The 16,994-nt window shown below is 35.7% G+C and overlaps 1 protein-coding gene across 3 annotated transcripts in view; it reads right to left on the bottom strand.

Moving 5' to 3' along the window:
- The window catches only part of LOC108368450 (tyrosine 3-monooxygenase/tryptophan 5-monooxygenase activation protein zeta), a 43,762-nt gene that overhangs the window by 19,390 nt on the left and 7,378 nt on the right, over positions 1 to 16,994 (bottom strand). The window contains exon 1 of one of the 3 annotated variants that reach the window (XM_017623302.1): positions 5,365 to 5,465. The exons of 1 other annotated variant lie outside the window; for it this stretch is intronic. The gene's annotated coding sequence lies outside the window, so the exon portion shown is untranslated. One more of the 3 variants, XM_017623303.1, reaches the window with a different exon arrangement.

The following is a 16,994-nucleotide window of genomic DNA, read 5'->3' as shown; positions in this document are numbered from 1 at the left end:
ATGCCAGATAAAACTTTGTAGCTTTGCGTGACATTTATAACTTTGCCAGCAAAGCGCCAAACGCAAAAGGTATGCCACAATGAACGCCAAGAAAACAATTTTGTACCGCTTTTTTACTAGTCAAAGTTGCTGTGGATTTCATATATTTTGCTTTAAAATTATCAGCAATGTAATTAAGTTTTATGTTTCTGCATGAAAACTCGAATTTGGACGAAACAAAATAAATATTAAACTGGCTGATTGTCAAAGCGCGCAAAAAGATGGGAGTTGGCCATCTTTTCGCTTCGCGCTGCAGCTTCGACGATTTATGTGGCATGCTTTGTGCATTTTCATACAATTCATCTTATCTGTCAAAGCGAATCTGTCACGTAAAGCGAAGCAAAAGTTTTATGTGGCATCAGCTTTACTTACACTTGGCTTTAAGAACTTTTACGAGGCATAAAGTTGCCGACAAGCTCTGACAAGAAGAAGAACAACAAAAAACTACGGAAAGTGCTGTGGTGACAGTAGAAGCAATCATTTGGTAAGAGAATGAGCGCTTAACTAACAGCAAGCAAATTCAAATGATAAAATTAGGGAGAAGCAAATAATGTAAATTAGAGGAAATGTATTCTAGAAGTCAAAATTCATTCTAAGAAATACATATGTATGTATGTAGTACATAAGTATGTAAATCAATTGAATCTGGTGCCTTAATTGTGCAGTAATATTGAGAAACAAATTGTTCATTTCCATTTTCTTTATAAATTCCTTACAAAATTAATTCTGTGCTAGATCCTGATTTAAAAGAACCAAGCCTACCAGCTGTTATAAGAAATCAGTTATTGCCTTTTTGGCTGTTATAAAAATTTATCGGTATCGTTAAAAAACGATATTTAGATGCTGAAGAGAATTTATCTTCTGTGGCGACATGACAAAGCGTCAACGAAGAAGCTTAGCTAATTTTCCATTTCGAACGAAATGAGCATATCAAAGAAAACTCGGTATAATGGAAGGGGCAAAAATAAATGGCAAATAAGAAAAAATTTGAAAAGGATGAAAATGAGTTTGACGTTGGTTGCTAAGTGAAACGTTTTCTTTTAAATTAGGTGAAGGCGAAGGCGCAAACACAGCTACTCCGTATGACATAAAACAAAATGAAAAGAGACGAGGTGAAAAAAACGCAGATGCTAAGATGAATGAGTGCCAAAAAAAAATTAAACAAATAAAAACTGAAAAGTTTAAAAGCGTCTAAAGGACGACGTAAACGACGACGAGGAAGAGTGAACAGATTTTGCGGGTGACAGTGCATAACAACAAACTACAGCCACTTGACAAGATGACAAACAAAGCAAAACAAAGTATCTACATAATTAAACATTAATTTTAATTATGCATATAACACTGAACACAAAAAGGGGACAGCTAAATCATAGCACATATACATACATAAGTAAGTAAAATTATATACATACAAACATATATCAGAAAATTAACTAATTGGTGCAACACAATGATCAATTTGATACCGCACTGTAAAGCTGCATAAACCATCCAATTAGGCCTGAAAGCTGTTCGACTTTGTTCCGCGACCATTTGAGCGCTAAAATATGAATAGATAGTTACTGTCACTCACACAATCAACACACTCAGTAGCCCGCCCACACTCAGGGCCGAACTTAAATAACTTATTTTGGCACAAGTAAAAACACACCCAAAGTAGGATTGTGGAGCAGTAGGAGCAAGATTGGTCGAATTATGAGAAAGAAGGCGAACGGAACTGTACAGGTAATTAAGGAGTTAGTTGCACGAACGAACAAAGCGCCATATTTGCAAAACGAGCACATGAAAAGCAGAAGACAAGTAAAGCGCACAGACCGCCGCTACAACCCAGCATCCAATCGCTCCCCACTCTGCAACTACAAATCAACAGACGCATATAGTAAACTGAAAAGGCTGTGGGTGTTAGAGGCGCACGCAAACGTGATTCGAGTCTCTCTGAATGTCTAACTGCGAATTCCATGGAAATTTGGCGCCGCCAATAATCCCATTACAAGTTCAAAAGGCACTTTGCCAGAAAAATCATTATAAGCGGAGAATGAAACGAAGAAATGGGCAAGCCGTTTTTAAAACGATGAAAATATTACATCCAAATATGAAGCAATTAACTAAAACAAATATAATATAATTTGTATTCGAGAAATTCTTGGAAAAATAATTTGGAATGCTATTAAAAGCTCCACACGAAAACATGCATTCAAAGGGGTAAATTATCGTCAGCGGATGCTTCAAATGTCATGTAAAAACTGGAAGTATGTATTAAGGAATCTAAATTTTAAGTAAGAAACTCGCTACTTTTTAACCGACTTCCAGATCGTCGGATTTTTTTTTTAATTTTTTTTTTTTATGTATGTTACCGCATAACTTTGGACCACGTCAACCGATTTCGATTTTTGCATCGGAAAGGTAGTGTCTCAGAGGTGGTCCCATACTAATCTGGTTAAGATCCGATCAGCGGATCATGAGATATATATATATATTTTTTTTTTATATGAGAGTTGAAGTCGGTTTTTTTTTTGCTAAAAATTACTTGCTCAATTTTCATTTCGTTAAACTTACTAAAATAATCTTTCATTTGCCTGTTACGCAGCAACGGTCATCTCATTTGCTCAACTACATTGCGCAACTACCGCCACCACTACCAGGGGAGAATGATCTGTGCATTCATTATGTGGTGATGCATCATCCATAATGGAGCGCATTCCTCATGCAGTTTATTATTAAAACTAAATGCGACACTTAAAACTGAATGCGCAGAGCACAGAGCTTTTATTTAATACATACAATTTGTACTACCAGAATAAAAGAGAGCGGCAATGCTTTAGAAATTATTGAAGAAATACATAAATATGATAAAAACATAGTGAGGTGCAACCGTTCTCCCAACTCGTGTTAGAAGTTTGCCAACATAACAAAATCATATAAAATTTAAAATAAAATAAAAATTATTTGCTCTAAACTGTTGTTGTTTGAGATTGAAACTAAGAATTAGTATGTGACTTTGAGTTCAAAATTTTAAAATTATAGTGTTTGAAAACGTCAAAAATGCTAAAAGTTCTGCGCTTACTATATTAATGTAAAACATGCACACTATTGAATGGTAATAAGTTTTTACATATGTATGCTACATACTCGTGTAATAAAGTTTTTAATAATAAAAAGCATAATGCAAATAATAAATCTATGCATTTAGTAATGCTACAAAATAGATTTTATACCACAATAAAATTATGCAAATAATTTATGTAAGAAATAATAATTTTAATTCAGAATGTATTACCTATACTTTTTTATTAAACACTAGCAAAGTGTGGTCTAAAAAAAAATACCATTTTTTGTTTGGTTTACCCGAATCTCCTCATCCAACAGCCTTTGCTTTTAGTGTTTGTACCGACCTTTGAAATTACAAAAATCTTAAGAATTCTTTCTGGAATGTTTTTTTAATAAGACTTTCTCTTTGGAAGTTGTATTAGAAGATTTTCTATTGGACCTGCAATTCCAAAGCAGACGAGGTATTTCCAAAGCAACTGAAGCCAAGTAAAGAAAAAAATCGCAATCTCTCAGAAAACTTTTGAAGAATACCCTCTTTCAGAATTTTATTCAAAAACACCATATCTCAAAATTTGGTTGAAGAACGCCCCATCTCAGCTGACGATTCAAAAACGCCCTATCTCAAACGAAAATACATTGAAAATGTACTGAGAGAGTGCGTTTTTGAACCGAATTCTGAGTTAGGGCGTTTTTCAATTAAATTCTAAAATAAGGCGTTCTTAAAACAAATTCTGAATTTTCTGAGATAGGGCGTTTTCGAACTGGCTGTCGAGATAGGTCGATCTTCCACTCAGCCATCGATATGTAGTAGGCAAGATTCTCTGCATTTACCTATTTCTTTAAAGTCGCATTTAACGGCACATTTCTTCAACACACCCTTGACAACTACAAACATAATATGTACCTACCATACAATGACATTGAAATATGTACACATTGTCGTCATGTCTGTCTACAAGCCGCTAAGGAGTGGCTAGAATAGATGGCTGATTAACTTATTTGTTAGTCGCATTCATACGCGGGTAAACAAATGGGAAACCACACACCAAAACACACAAAAAGAATTTGAGAGTTATAGAAAAACAGGCGAGTTTTATGAGAGCACATAAACTAGACAAATATGTAACTATTTTCATTTAATTAACTTTCCCATTCAAAGATTTTATGAAAACTCGTATATGGAAGCAATTAAAATTAAATTTTTGTGTAGCTGTAAAATAAAGTTTTTTATTTGAAGTAAAATGTGGACACTCTTCTCTCATACGCCGCGGACACCTAAGTAACACGCTTTTTTGCTCCATATTTCATACAAAACATCTTGCGCATTTTCATTTGACCACTCATTATTTCGTATTGATTTTTTTTTTTTTTATTGTAACAGAACAGGCTTTAGTAAAAATGCAAAAATTTGGCACAGAACTGGTTTTTTGTTTTAATTTTTGTTCTGTTAAAGTTTGATTTTTTTTCATTTTTTCATTCAATAAAAAATAAAAAAAAGCTGGAATGATTAATAAATTTTTCAGAAACTATAAGCCCTATCGGAAAATGATGTATATACGGTGTGTATGGGAATTTTATTTGCCCTATTTTATATTAAGATTTTTAAATTGGTTCGTAAGATATACGTGATTAAAAGGAACCAATTTTTGCTTTAAGCTGAATAATGGTAAATTGCAAATATCTCGAAAACGTATCCATAGAAAAAAAAATTAACCCGATTTTCGGAATCACCAAGCAATGCTACATAGAAATTGGATAGTGGCGTCTGGAGAACAAAAACCAAATTAAAATTTTGTGATCCAGTGTAATATTTATGTATGCATGCATGCGTTTTTTTTTACCTTAACAAACTGAGTTCGCTACGGGTGTTGCAATCGCAACTATTCTCCGATACTTTTGGTATTCCTAATATAAAAAATTCAACGTCCAACAAATCCAACAATTACGTTAATGTATGCAACTACATATGTATACACCGAATCGCAATAAAAGAGAAGGTTCTGCGGCACAATTAGCTGGACACTGCTGCCGACTTTGCCGACTACTGACGCGTTGCAACAATTTACACGTTTTCACGTCTTCTCTAACTAATATTACGTTTTTTTTTTTCTTATGATCGTTGGCGGCAGACTTTTCCTTTGTTTGCTTTCTTTTATCAATTATTGCACTTCAAATGTGAAATTTTTCGCACTACAACACCGCTACTATGAATGTGAAGGCGTATGTGTGATTCTTTTTGCAAATGGAGCTTTGTAATAGTAAATTTTTGCTCACAATTATCTTCTTTGCGTTCACGCAACACCGACAAGAAACATGCTAACTCGCTTCTCACCGCAACTTAACTACCAACACGCCAATTGGCCAAACTGGAGTTGAGCATCGAAAGCTAACGAACCGAAACTCACAATATGGCCACGAACGAAATGAATGTGGATGGCAACGAGATGACGAATGAGCGCCACAGCCAAACGGTCGAATCAATGAGAGCATCTCGTCAGCGAAACTTTTAGCAACGATTGTGCGCCGTTTCGTCGCTGTACTCGTTGGGTCGGGATGGGATCTGGTACTGGTACGCGCGAGGCAGAACCAGCTAGAATACACAGGCAGCTTGTTTGCAAAAAGCGTGGGGACAAGCATACCAAGGAGGAAGACCTCTTTGCAGCTATGACGCTGCTGCCACTGTTGCCGTCGCCGCCACCACCGTGGCTGCAACTGCAGCCTGCCGAAGTGTATGTGGACACCAATCGGAGGAATGTGCTGCAATAACAATGGAGCTGCCACTGTAGAATTTTAAATCAGCCCGTATAACCCACTGCTGCTGTCTATAACTGAACTTAACGGAGGCCAATGTTAGCTGGTCCACGTCGCCTGCTTGATATTGACAACATCCAACCGCATTAGCGCAAAGTGGCAGCTACAGTGCACGAAGGCAGAAAAATGCAGCGAAAAAGCAAAAAACCAAAAATGCCGACTGCAGCGAGTGGGACAAGTTAGGTCCGATTAGGAGTCGAGTGCATGATTATTGCATTTTTTTTTCCATGGGATTGGTATGCGGTGAATACGCTCGTACATGCGTATAACTTGATTTTCGAGGCTCAACGCTTTGCCGTCTCATTAATAGAACACAGCTACGAGTTGCTATGGGCCCGCAACGGCAGCAGTCAACAGGGAAAAGTGCAAGAATGAGTAATACGCGGCAATTGAAAATGGAGCGAGCGGTAAGCAACGAGTGTGGTGAATGCAATTACTACGGCTGGGATGTTCTTTTTTGTGTTGCGTCATTCTTTTAAATAATTAAATTTAGATGCAAAGAAATGTACTGCAGTTCGCGGTAATAACTCGCACTTCAGCTCCAAATGAGGTCCCAAGAAATTTGTTGCAAAAACTTCACAAACTATTTGCCTTTGCGGAGTTACACTAGCTACTTACTACCAAATAAATTTTAGTAATGGGAAAGTGGCGATTACATGGTCGGTATTACTCACCGGCAGGATCCAGATTCGATTGCATACTCGACCAACATCAAAAAAAAAAAAAATAGTCGCCGCTTGGCAGAGAGTGGCCATCTGCCGTCAGGAGGCGACGCTTGCAACTAGACAATGCAATGGCGCAACCTGAAGAAGAAGCTCGGACAAGCGCTCGCTCAGTTGAATGTGTAAATTTCAAATTGTTTTTTGTAATGTGGAAAATATAGCACCTGGATTTAGTATACAATTTTTACAAATTTTAAGGATCAAGGAAAATAAATTTAGTGCCGAAGCTTTTAGCATAAAAAATTGTGAAACATTTTTTGGTTTACGCTTTAATTTTTAAGCAAATTACTCTAATAAATGCAATGCACAATAAACATAAAAAAGATAACCATTTTGAAATATGAGTATTTTTACGCTCTAGAAAATAATTTCTACAACTTCACATACGCGGTTTTGCATTTTGTTGATACGCGGTTTTGCACTTAAAACGGTGATATGTATGTAAATATATATTTGAACCTTTTAATTAATAAAAATAAATATTGCTGAGTACAAACGTACATAAGTATACGTACTTGTACTACCTGCTGGCCAGAAACAATTGAGACTGTAGAGAAAAGACTCGAATTTAATTGAAAAACTAACTGCGATGATTAAGCAAAAAAGGCAAATATTTAAAATGAAAGAGTAGAATAAAATCGGTAAAGGTATAAAAAAACAGTCCACAGCTACTCAATACATAGTAGCAAAATTGAAAAATTGTTCAAGTGAAACATTGGCAGAAGGAGTGGGCGTTTGCAGCGCCAAAGCTAATCAAAAATCTATTCAATGCTGGAGGTTAAGCGCTGAACCGGCTGATTGGCTGCATTTGACAGGAATATGGATCTACATGGTACATATGCATGTACGATTCAATATTTGGCCGAAAACCGAAGCCGAAGCCGAACATTAAAATTAAGTTGTTCGTTTCAAAAATAATAAGCCCGTGATTTTTTATTTCGTAACAAATTATTTTTATTATTTTTTAAATAAATGGAACACCTTACAAACATACATTTTTCCACAGCCGCTAAAATTTTTTGGTATTGTGAAGGATGCAATTGTAAATGCTTTTTCAAGCTTATTTGATTTCTGACGCTTCACTTCCCAGGGAATGCTCTTTCTGACACGCGTTGCAAAAACTTCCAAAAAGCGCTCGCGTTTATACAAAATCACGCCAAAACGCAATTGTATCACTTTTATGAATTTTTTTAATATACCCCTTGCGCCTTGATTCCACAACTCGTGAAACCTACAGCCATTTGGCGGCTTTAAAAAATTTCCGTACGTCATACAGAGAGAGGCAGCTGCACTCTGAAATATTCTGCAGGAATGGTTTGCCGAGTGTCTTTGGCCTAATCAATGTGTGTTGTGTTTAGTTATATTTCTCAATTATCTCAGCAAATTAATTATGTAATGGTATTAATGGTGCTAGCCAAAGCAGAGAAAAATACAAAAAAACACTTTCCTGTAAAATTTGGTTTTTATAACATACGATAATTTTAAGCAAAGGGATCGATATAGAGTTCTTACACTTCCAAAAGTGTTATGTACAGATGTGAAACAACAATAATACTTCAACAACTGTCGTACAATAACTGAACTGGCCAATTGTTCGGCATTTTAAGCCGAAGGCCGAAGCCGAAGATAAAAAAAAAACCAGCCGAATAGGCTGCATACCGAAGCCAGGCCGAGCCTTCGATCGGTCACTAGTATGTATGCATGTTCGTCCGTGTTCAATGTTCTATAGACATTTGGAAAATTTCAAATTAAAAAAAAAATCGAATAGTGATTAACGCAACTAAACTACGCAACTAAACTATAATGCCTGGAATAATTCATTAAAGTTTTAAATCCAAGAAATATGCCTATATTTTTTGCTCTCATTTTTTCCTCATACACCAACGTTGTACTTTTATGCTCATTAAGCTGTTGCGAAATAAATTCATAGTATGCACACACCTGAAACTACACTCCCAAAGGTTGCAATCCAAACAAATGAGAACTCATACATACATACATACATACATATGTATGTACATACTTGTCTATACATATGTACATGAAGGCATTACCTACTTGTGCTAAAAATAAAAGGCTGAGTTTTTGCCTCAACTCAGCCACGCTTCAACCTTCTGGTAACAATAAAGTAATTTTAGCTGTATAGGGAAAATGTAGCCTACATCAAGGCGTTGAAGCGTTATGAGTTGTATTGTACATACATAGATATGTTACCTAAATAACCAGCAGCAAGCCAGCAAGCACAACGCAACTTCATTACATTACATGGGTCAATTGACTGAGTTATTTATTTCAAGTTGACATTATTTCGATNTTTTTTTTTTTTTTTTTTTTTTTGAGTGACAGATAAGAAAAAAGTTGGCTGCAGTTCTTTTTCTTACAAATAAAAACATAACGAACTAAATAAGTTAAAAAACTGGTATAAATTAATATTCAATAGTTGCAGATAATATTACAAATATTAGTAGATAATAACTTATGTATGTGCAGTGGGGAGCAGTGATGAGTACATGGTAAGTTTTGTTGAATATTGGCAAGGTTTTTAAAGTTAAAATTTTGATGTTATTTTTTTCGTAAAAAATCTGTTTCATGCTCTAACCAAGCCATATAAATCAAACTTACAGAGCCTAAATAAAGTTAAATTTTCATTAAAATTGTGAGCTTTTTAATCTGAGTTTTTAGAATTTTGTTTTGAATATGCAGTTTTGTAAATTTAATAATTCTAAAAAATCAGATAAAAAGCTAAAAATTTTAATGAATTTTTTTTTTTAATTTTTCTAAATTTGAAAGTTTGATTTATATGGTTTCGGTTAAAGCATGAACCATACTTTTATGAAAAAAATAACGAAAAAATTTTAACTTTAAAAACCTTGGNGAGATCAGCTGTTCCGCTCAAATTCCAAATAATCGCATCAGTATTTAAAAGCTGATTAATAATAATCGTTCTTTTTCTTTGCCACGATTTTATAATGCCGAATAAAACTAGATTTTTATCACTTTCCACTATGTTAACTTATAAAATGTCAAATGAAAACAGCTAATTTTGTTTGCTTTTGAAGACGGTTACTTTGATGCCGATATAAAGCCGTAAGTATAAACACTAGAGCGAAATGTGTACGGTGTCAATGCGCTTTCAATTAAGTCGATTATTCTGTGCGTATAAACGTAGTATATGACTAGAATTTACAAACATTACAAAAAGTGTACTCTTTCAAAAATTACAAATGGAAACACATACAAAATGCCATGTGGAAATGAACTTAATGACCATTTTTTTAATGGAAACTGCACGTCTATACCTGCTATGGGCGCTCGCATACCGTGCATCGCAAAAGGTATACGATATAAAATAAGAGATATCTCATACCATTTGTCGTATACCTAACTATGGGTTTAGCACCTTTTTTCATATTTGCTTTGATTCGCACTGATCGCACTGCGATAAGATTTGGTATGCGAGAAAACTGACAGTTGTATGCGAGCGCCCATAGCAGGTATAGACGTGCAGTAATTTGCAGCTCTCCCGTGTTATTACGATCTCGATTCAGGGCTCTCTTGCAAATTTTTTGGGTTATTCTACACTTTTCCAGTAAAAATTTGCAGGTTCCAGTGCAAATAAGTACTGACTATTTGTTACTATACAAACCTACTGTTTTCTTTTAATGCCCGACTTTGCCATTTGTCATTTTTGCCATTTAATGCCTAGTGGAAATCCAGCATTACTTAGGCATCGCAATTGTAAACAGTTTCAAATGTTAAGCATATTTACCCGAAATATTTCACTTCAGCATTCGCTGGCTGGTAAGTTAGTAATTCGAGTACATACCTAGAAGTATACAATAAAAACATCCGGCCTTTTTCTGCCGATATTTGAGGAAGCTATTTCAAAACTCTCTTCTGAAGCCATGGATACTCAAAACACTTATGATTATTATAATTATCTAAACGGGGTAGTTGGAGAGAACTGATATTTGTTTGAAATTTGCTAGTGAACTGGCGATCTTCCGTATATTTCAAAGAAGTTTACGAAGTTATCAAGCGGAATTGCAATACATCAAAGCCTACTGTATGCAAGAACTTCAACTTCATAACCAGCCCTTCACCAGCTCATTCTCGGGCTGGATTGTTTTTTTTTTTGTTTTTGTAGTAAAGAGCTGGCTCGTTCTTTTGTAGTGGTGTGGTGGTCAAACTTAGGGTAGCCAATATATGTATGGAAAACAAGAAACTTCGAACAGGCGGCGATACCAATAAGTTCTCTCTGCAGAAGCTGCTGCGATGAGAATGAGGAGGAATCATTTTTTTTACTTTCCGTGTCGATGTCCGTGCCTGCAGACTTGGTGGCTCGAAACAACTAGAGTCATGCTGGCAGATATAACGGAATTTAAACTCTTGGATCTGCTCATTTCATTTCTCTTTCTCTTTTCAAATGGACCTCAGTTGGGGCAATATGCAAAGCATCTACATATGTATGTATGTATGTTTTTAGGTGTCCAGGAATGTGCTCTACAGCAAACCCAATCAACGGAATTTGTTATACATGTTGTAAACCCAAAGAAATTTTCAGTAACATTTTAATTACAACATTTTAATTGCTGTACTTATTCGGAAAGCAAGAGGAGCACACACATGATATTTCATTGTCAATCGCGCACACATCTCCACAAACAATTGATTTGACAGCAAAAAAACATAAACAACAATAACCACCTACATATATTCATAGTACATACATACATACATACATACATACATACATTATTTAGTATTATTAAATGACAAGTGCAATGGGTTTGTCGCTCAACCAGCTGAATAATGGGCTGAAATGTATACTTCAGCAACAGCAGCATGTAGCAGCAACATTGCTTTAAAGGACAAGGTCTCCACCGGCCGACATAAACGACATCGACGAACGACAAGTAGTGCGAGAGTAATTCTGCCAGAAATGCCGACACAGTGCAAATGCAAATGCAAGACGGAAGACGCAAAATGGCTGCTGACAAGGGGGCTAGATTTGCTTGTTAATTCACCAGCAGTTAGCACATTCAATTTCCTTGTATGCATGTGTGTGTAATGTAGCAGTTAAAATGGACATAAGGGTGTATAAATATGCTCACTTGTTAAGCAGCAGCAGTAGGAAGACAAAATCGCACAATTTAACAAAGGAAAAATTGTGCTAAATAAAAACTAGTCATTTTTTCGAAAGGTTCATAGGTGCGCATACATACATACTCGTTTGTAGTGCATATTGGTGGTAACACCGTTGGTACCTTGTGAATAAGTCAAATCCTTTGCAAATACATGTTCTTACGATAAAAAAGAAAATTGGGAATTAAAAAAGAAAAAAGCGAAAAATAAAATTGTTGCTGGTTTGATACATACATATCTACTATTTGTATATATCCGAACTCGAACATACCAGTTGCTATATATGTACACCATACACCTTAAAAGCAAACAAAAAAAGTTCGGAAATTTAAAAAAAGAAAATTTTCACCTACGCAATTTTTCGGAGACCCCTAACTACATTCGGCAACAAAAGTTTTTTGTTTTTAACAGTTCTACTGGAATAATAAAAATACTTTTTTAACAAAAGTTTATTTATTAATGGTGAGCTTTAATTTATTGACACTAGGGTGGTACGTTAGGGTGCAAGGAACTGACATCTGGTAGATAAGCACTAGAACGGAGACGCCTTAAAAAATTTTGTTTAGAAAAATACTTGCAAAAATACTTTAACAGGCCGATTCTGAACAGGAACTCACTGGGACTTTCCTCTCTGTTCCCTTTCCGCCTATAATGAATAAAAATTCCCTGAGTATGTTCAATATTAAATGGCTGTCAAAAAAGTGTCACACAGCTTTTTCGAAGTTCGAATTTCCTCCTCCCAAACGGGGGAAATTTTACTACCTGGGGATTAATTATTGGAGAATGTCTTTCTCGGGAGAAATAAATTCCCGGAGAACAAACGCCGCGGGAGTATTCAAAATTTGGCTGTAAGACTCAGGAATGTACGGCGAACTTTTTAGAAAACTACATAGTTAGAAATAAATTTTTTTTTTTAAATCGAGGCGATTTTCTATCGTCTTGAAACTCAACTTTCATTTTTAATGGTGCTTGTTATATAATGCGCTAGATTTTCATAAAACAATATAAACATATAAATATAGCTAAAACTAAAATATGAGACATGAAATTCTAGGAGACTCGATATGAAAACGGGTACATGAGGAGCAGGTAATGTTACTATGGAGAATTGCCATCGTTTTAGGAACACCTGCTATTCGTTAAGACATTCAGCCTCATTGCGAGTGTCGTGTCGTTTGCAAGTCGTTTTTCGCGAGTCGAGTCGTATCGAAAATTGCATGGCATTGCCTTAAAATTCGTCTCGACTAGTGTACGAAAACGAAAAAACTTGGCAGCACTGTATAGTTTTCGACGATTTACGCAATGAGTGAATTCAGCGGTGCCCAGATTAAAAATTTAATGACAACCTTCTGAAACCTGATACAAAAATAACAGCATCTCGAATTCGCCTAGTGAACGCATGAAAAAAGATATCGAAATATGAAGGTTTGACCAAAAACCAAAATCTTACAAACACACATATGTATATGTATATGTATAGAGAAATGTGTATACATGCATACATACATATAAAGTGTCAACAAGGTATATAACTCTGTGAATGGCTTTGGAGCAATTCGATAATTGAGCTGAACAAAAGGAAGGCGAGTGACGTGTGCCAATCGACGCAGGCTACTTAAATTACAATTTTTTCTAAACGTCCACATTTACCAATGAGTCCATGTTGTGCACTCAACTGTGCGCTAAATACATGGTCACACGCATACCTAAGCACCCAAGTGGAGTTGAAAAAGCCCTTTTGAAGAGTATTTTTCGGTATTTGCCAACTCATGCGCGACGCTGTCTAACAAAGTACACCTTAGATGGGAGCAACCGTTGATACGTAAAAAGATAACATACGCCATATGAAAGGTGTTTATGAATATCAGCAGGATTGTCGAAAAAATAATCGAGCAGGTGCACTCCACAACCTCAACTCCACAATCATTTTTTTCGTGATTATTTTTAAGTCGAATGATTTTGAGCAATAAATATTCACAGACGTTAACACAAAACAATTGGGTCATTTGACCCTTAAATAAATATCGATTTTAAGAAAGAAAAAAAACGTTGAACTATTTTAAGCCCTTACGTAACTCTGGATTCATAAAAAAAAATAAATAGAATTAAAAAAAAAGTAAAGAATATAAGTCCGTGCCACAGGTTTTGAACCCGGGACCAACAACACGGCAGTCGAAAACGGTAACGGTACTTGCCTAAAAATTACTTGGTTTTAAATTCCTAATTTAAGTATTAATCCTGTTTTCGGGAAATATTTTGCAAAATATTCAGTTTAATCATTTTAGGACGAGCGTGCGACCATACATATATATGTAGATACATAAATCACCCACGTCCTAACCCACCGCCACATTGAAACCATTTCAGTTTAACTCTAGTCTTACCGCTTAAGCTGCAAAGCCCCCACCAATAAAGGCACGAATAAAATGAAATGGAAGAAAATGAACTACTGGCGCTTTGAATGTGAATGCGTATTTTCGCGCTGAATCATCGCGTTCTGCCACACAGCGCCATGTTCACGCTGACGGTGAACTATGTACATATGTATATCTTTCTTACGGCGCGTACTCGTATACATATGTAAATGCAAATGAATGTTTGAAAAAATCGATAAGGTGTCCTTGTACAACTCATCAGTTTCTCGATGATTTTCTTGTACAACAACAAAAAAAATATTATAGAAACAGTTAAACCAATAGCTTAGCAACTATGTAATACAAACGTTTTCCGGGAATAAGTTGACGGTATTGCCAGAGTATGTATAATGCAGCAAAGCATAGAGGGTTATCGGGATTACATTACTGTCATTCATAATTTTATTAAAATGTTTTTTTGCATAATGAGCAATATTCAAAACTCGATCAAAGGTTTGTATGTATTGAGCTCCTGCCGCCTCACAATTCTTTAGTAGAGGAAATCAGATATAACCGCATGGGTTTCGATGGGTGAATTGCGAGGCAAGTAGGCGCCACCTAATGTCCACAGACACAAAGTAGTTTATGTTGGCAAGATGCCGGTGTCTGTTGAAGATGTCCTCCGTTGCGTATACGTGATTTTCATAAGTAGCAGCAATGACGACTTTGAGAAGTTCCAAGCCCAGCAGGCGGCCGCGAATGCGGTTTTTGTACATTTTTAGTATCCGGAAACGTACGAAATTTTAGGCAATCTCAGGAAATTTTCGATACGATGCGACTCTCGAAAAACGGCTTGCATTCGACATGACTCTCGTAATGAGGCTGATTGCCATTGAGCCGTAGTTAATCCTTGAACCTAAAAAAATTGGTAAAAAATTACGACAAAAAATTTAACTAAACTCCTAAATTTAAAAACTGATTAAAATGAAAATTGTGATTTGATCGAACCACAAATAGCTTATAGTGCAATTCAAGATCTTTAATTTAGGCCATTGTAGAAGTCTTTGGGTCTCTGCTGAGAGCCAAATTATAACGATTTTGAAGATAAACTCGAAAAATACTTTACTTTGTTTTGTTTAACATGTACATATGGTTTACTGCGTAGTCCTCCGCAAAATTATCTAACGCTCCTAAATATGCTACAAATCAGCAAATGATTATCACCACCTGGAGTTGGCGAGCATTCAATATCTAATTACACAATTTGCAATAAAAAAATAATAATTAATGCAACACCTTCATCGCAAGCCAAGCATTCTTTGTAGTATTACAACATATCTATTACAAGCAACCATGGCATGAGCTGTCCATAAAATCATTTGCAAACATAAGCATATTCTGCAGCATGGGAGACCATTTATTGGCGCTTATAAATGCTTTTTCAAAACAAACCAGAAGAAGGTGAAAATCGTATCAGCAACACCAACGGTGCCATAATTGCTGCGCAGGCAAGGCCGAATAAAAAGTAAAAACCATTAGACTATTAATGTTAACTGCATTGGGCCCAACATTATGCGAAAGCATAGAAGTCGTTCACACAAATGTAATTAACACACACGCATTTGCCTATGAATGGAGCGGGATTCCGTGAGTGGTACACTTGAGACACCATGTCGCCAGATACGTACATACATACGTACATATGTGTGTATTTAGAACGGTACTCATATGTACATATGTATATGTATGTATAAGAATTGCCATGCTAACAAAATGCGATTGCAACACTTACTTGGAAGACAAGGATAATTGCCGACATCACTTATGTACATACATACATATATATGTCGTCTGTATAAGAAGGAAATTTATGTACCTAAAATACCTACCTTGTAGCAAATCGGACCCACCCTAGGTTACTCCATACTGTCCAATACCAGTATTAGCCCCTCATAACTCCCCTGCCAATGGTTTCAACTGTCATTGTTAACATTGGCGTGTCATTGGAAAAGGACCGGTCCAACAACTCACCGTAAGATGTCCTATTGCGGTTAATTGTTCTTTATTAATCTTATTAATTAATTTAATCCAATTACATTCTAATTTGAATTCGATTTCGTTGTGTACTTCACGGATGCTTTTTCGGAATTGAGAAAAATCGAAAAATAAAAGTTTAAAATTATATGCTCCGCCTATGTGAATGTGTTTTCAAATATCCACTTTGAGCGATTTCTAGAGATTACCATTCTGTATGTATGTATGTATAAATCTGTGAGAGTTTCACTTTTTGTCTCTATCGCTAAATTCCTAGAGGCCTGGTCGCAAGTAACATTTTTGATGCAAACAAATGTCCAATTCTAACCGATCAAATTTTACCCGGCGAGGTACTGGTGCTTTTCGGAAAATTGTCGCGCCTTTTTGCTACAGGGTACATATAAACATACATACATTTGTAGATATGGATATTGATGTACATACATACATATCAAGCGAACGTAATACGAAAAGTACTTACGCAAATATTATTCATGATATGAACAAATAAAGGCGAGTGCAGAGAATATCGTATTTTTTTTGTGTGCTAATTTCTATCATATTGTGAAGCAATTACCGCAAAAATAAAAGTGTCAATATGCGCATACATACATAAATACACATGCACATTTGTACGGAGCAGGAACGAATAATTCACTAGTCACCCATTGGAATGCTAAAATTTACTAATTACGAGATTTTCTAGCTTCTGAGTATGCATTCAATTTTAGCATAACAATGTGCAAGTTTGAAGTTGCTAAAAAAATCGCGTTGATTTTCGGAAATTTTTTTTTTTTTGCAGACGGTGTTATTTTCTCTTACAAAAAAAAATTATCGA

This window comes from Rhagoletis zephyria, unplaced genomic scaffold, assembly GCF_001687245.7.
Source record: "Rhagoletis zephyria isolate East Lansing unplaced genomic scaffold, Rhagoletis_zephyria_1.1 Rzeph_scaffold_03128, whole genome shotgun sequence".
In the NCBI taxonomy this organism is placed as follows: Eukaryota; Metazoa; Arthropoda; class Insecta; order Diptera; family Tephritidae; genus Rhagoletis; species Rhagoletis zephyria.
This window is presented reverse-complemented; position numbering and strand designations above follow the sequence as displayed.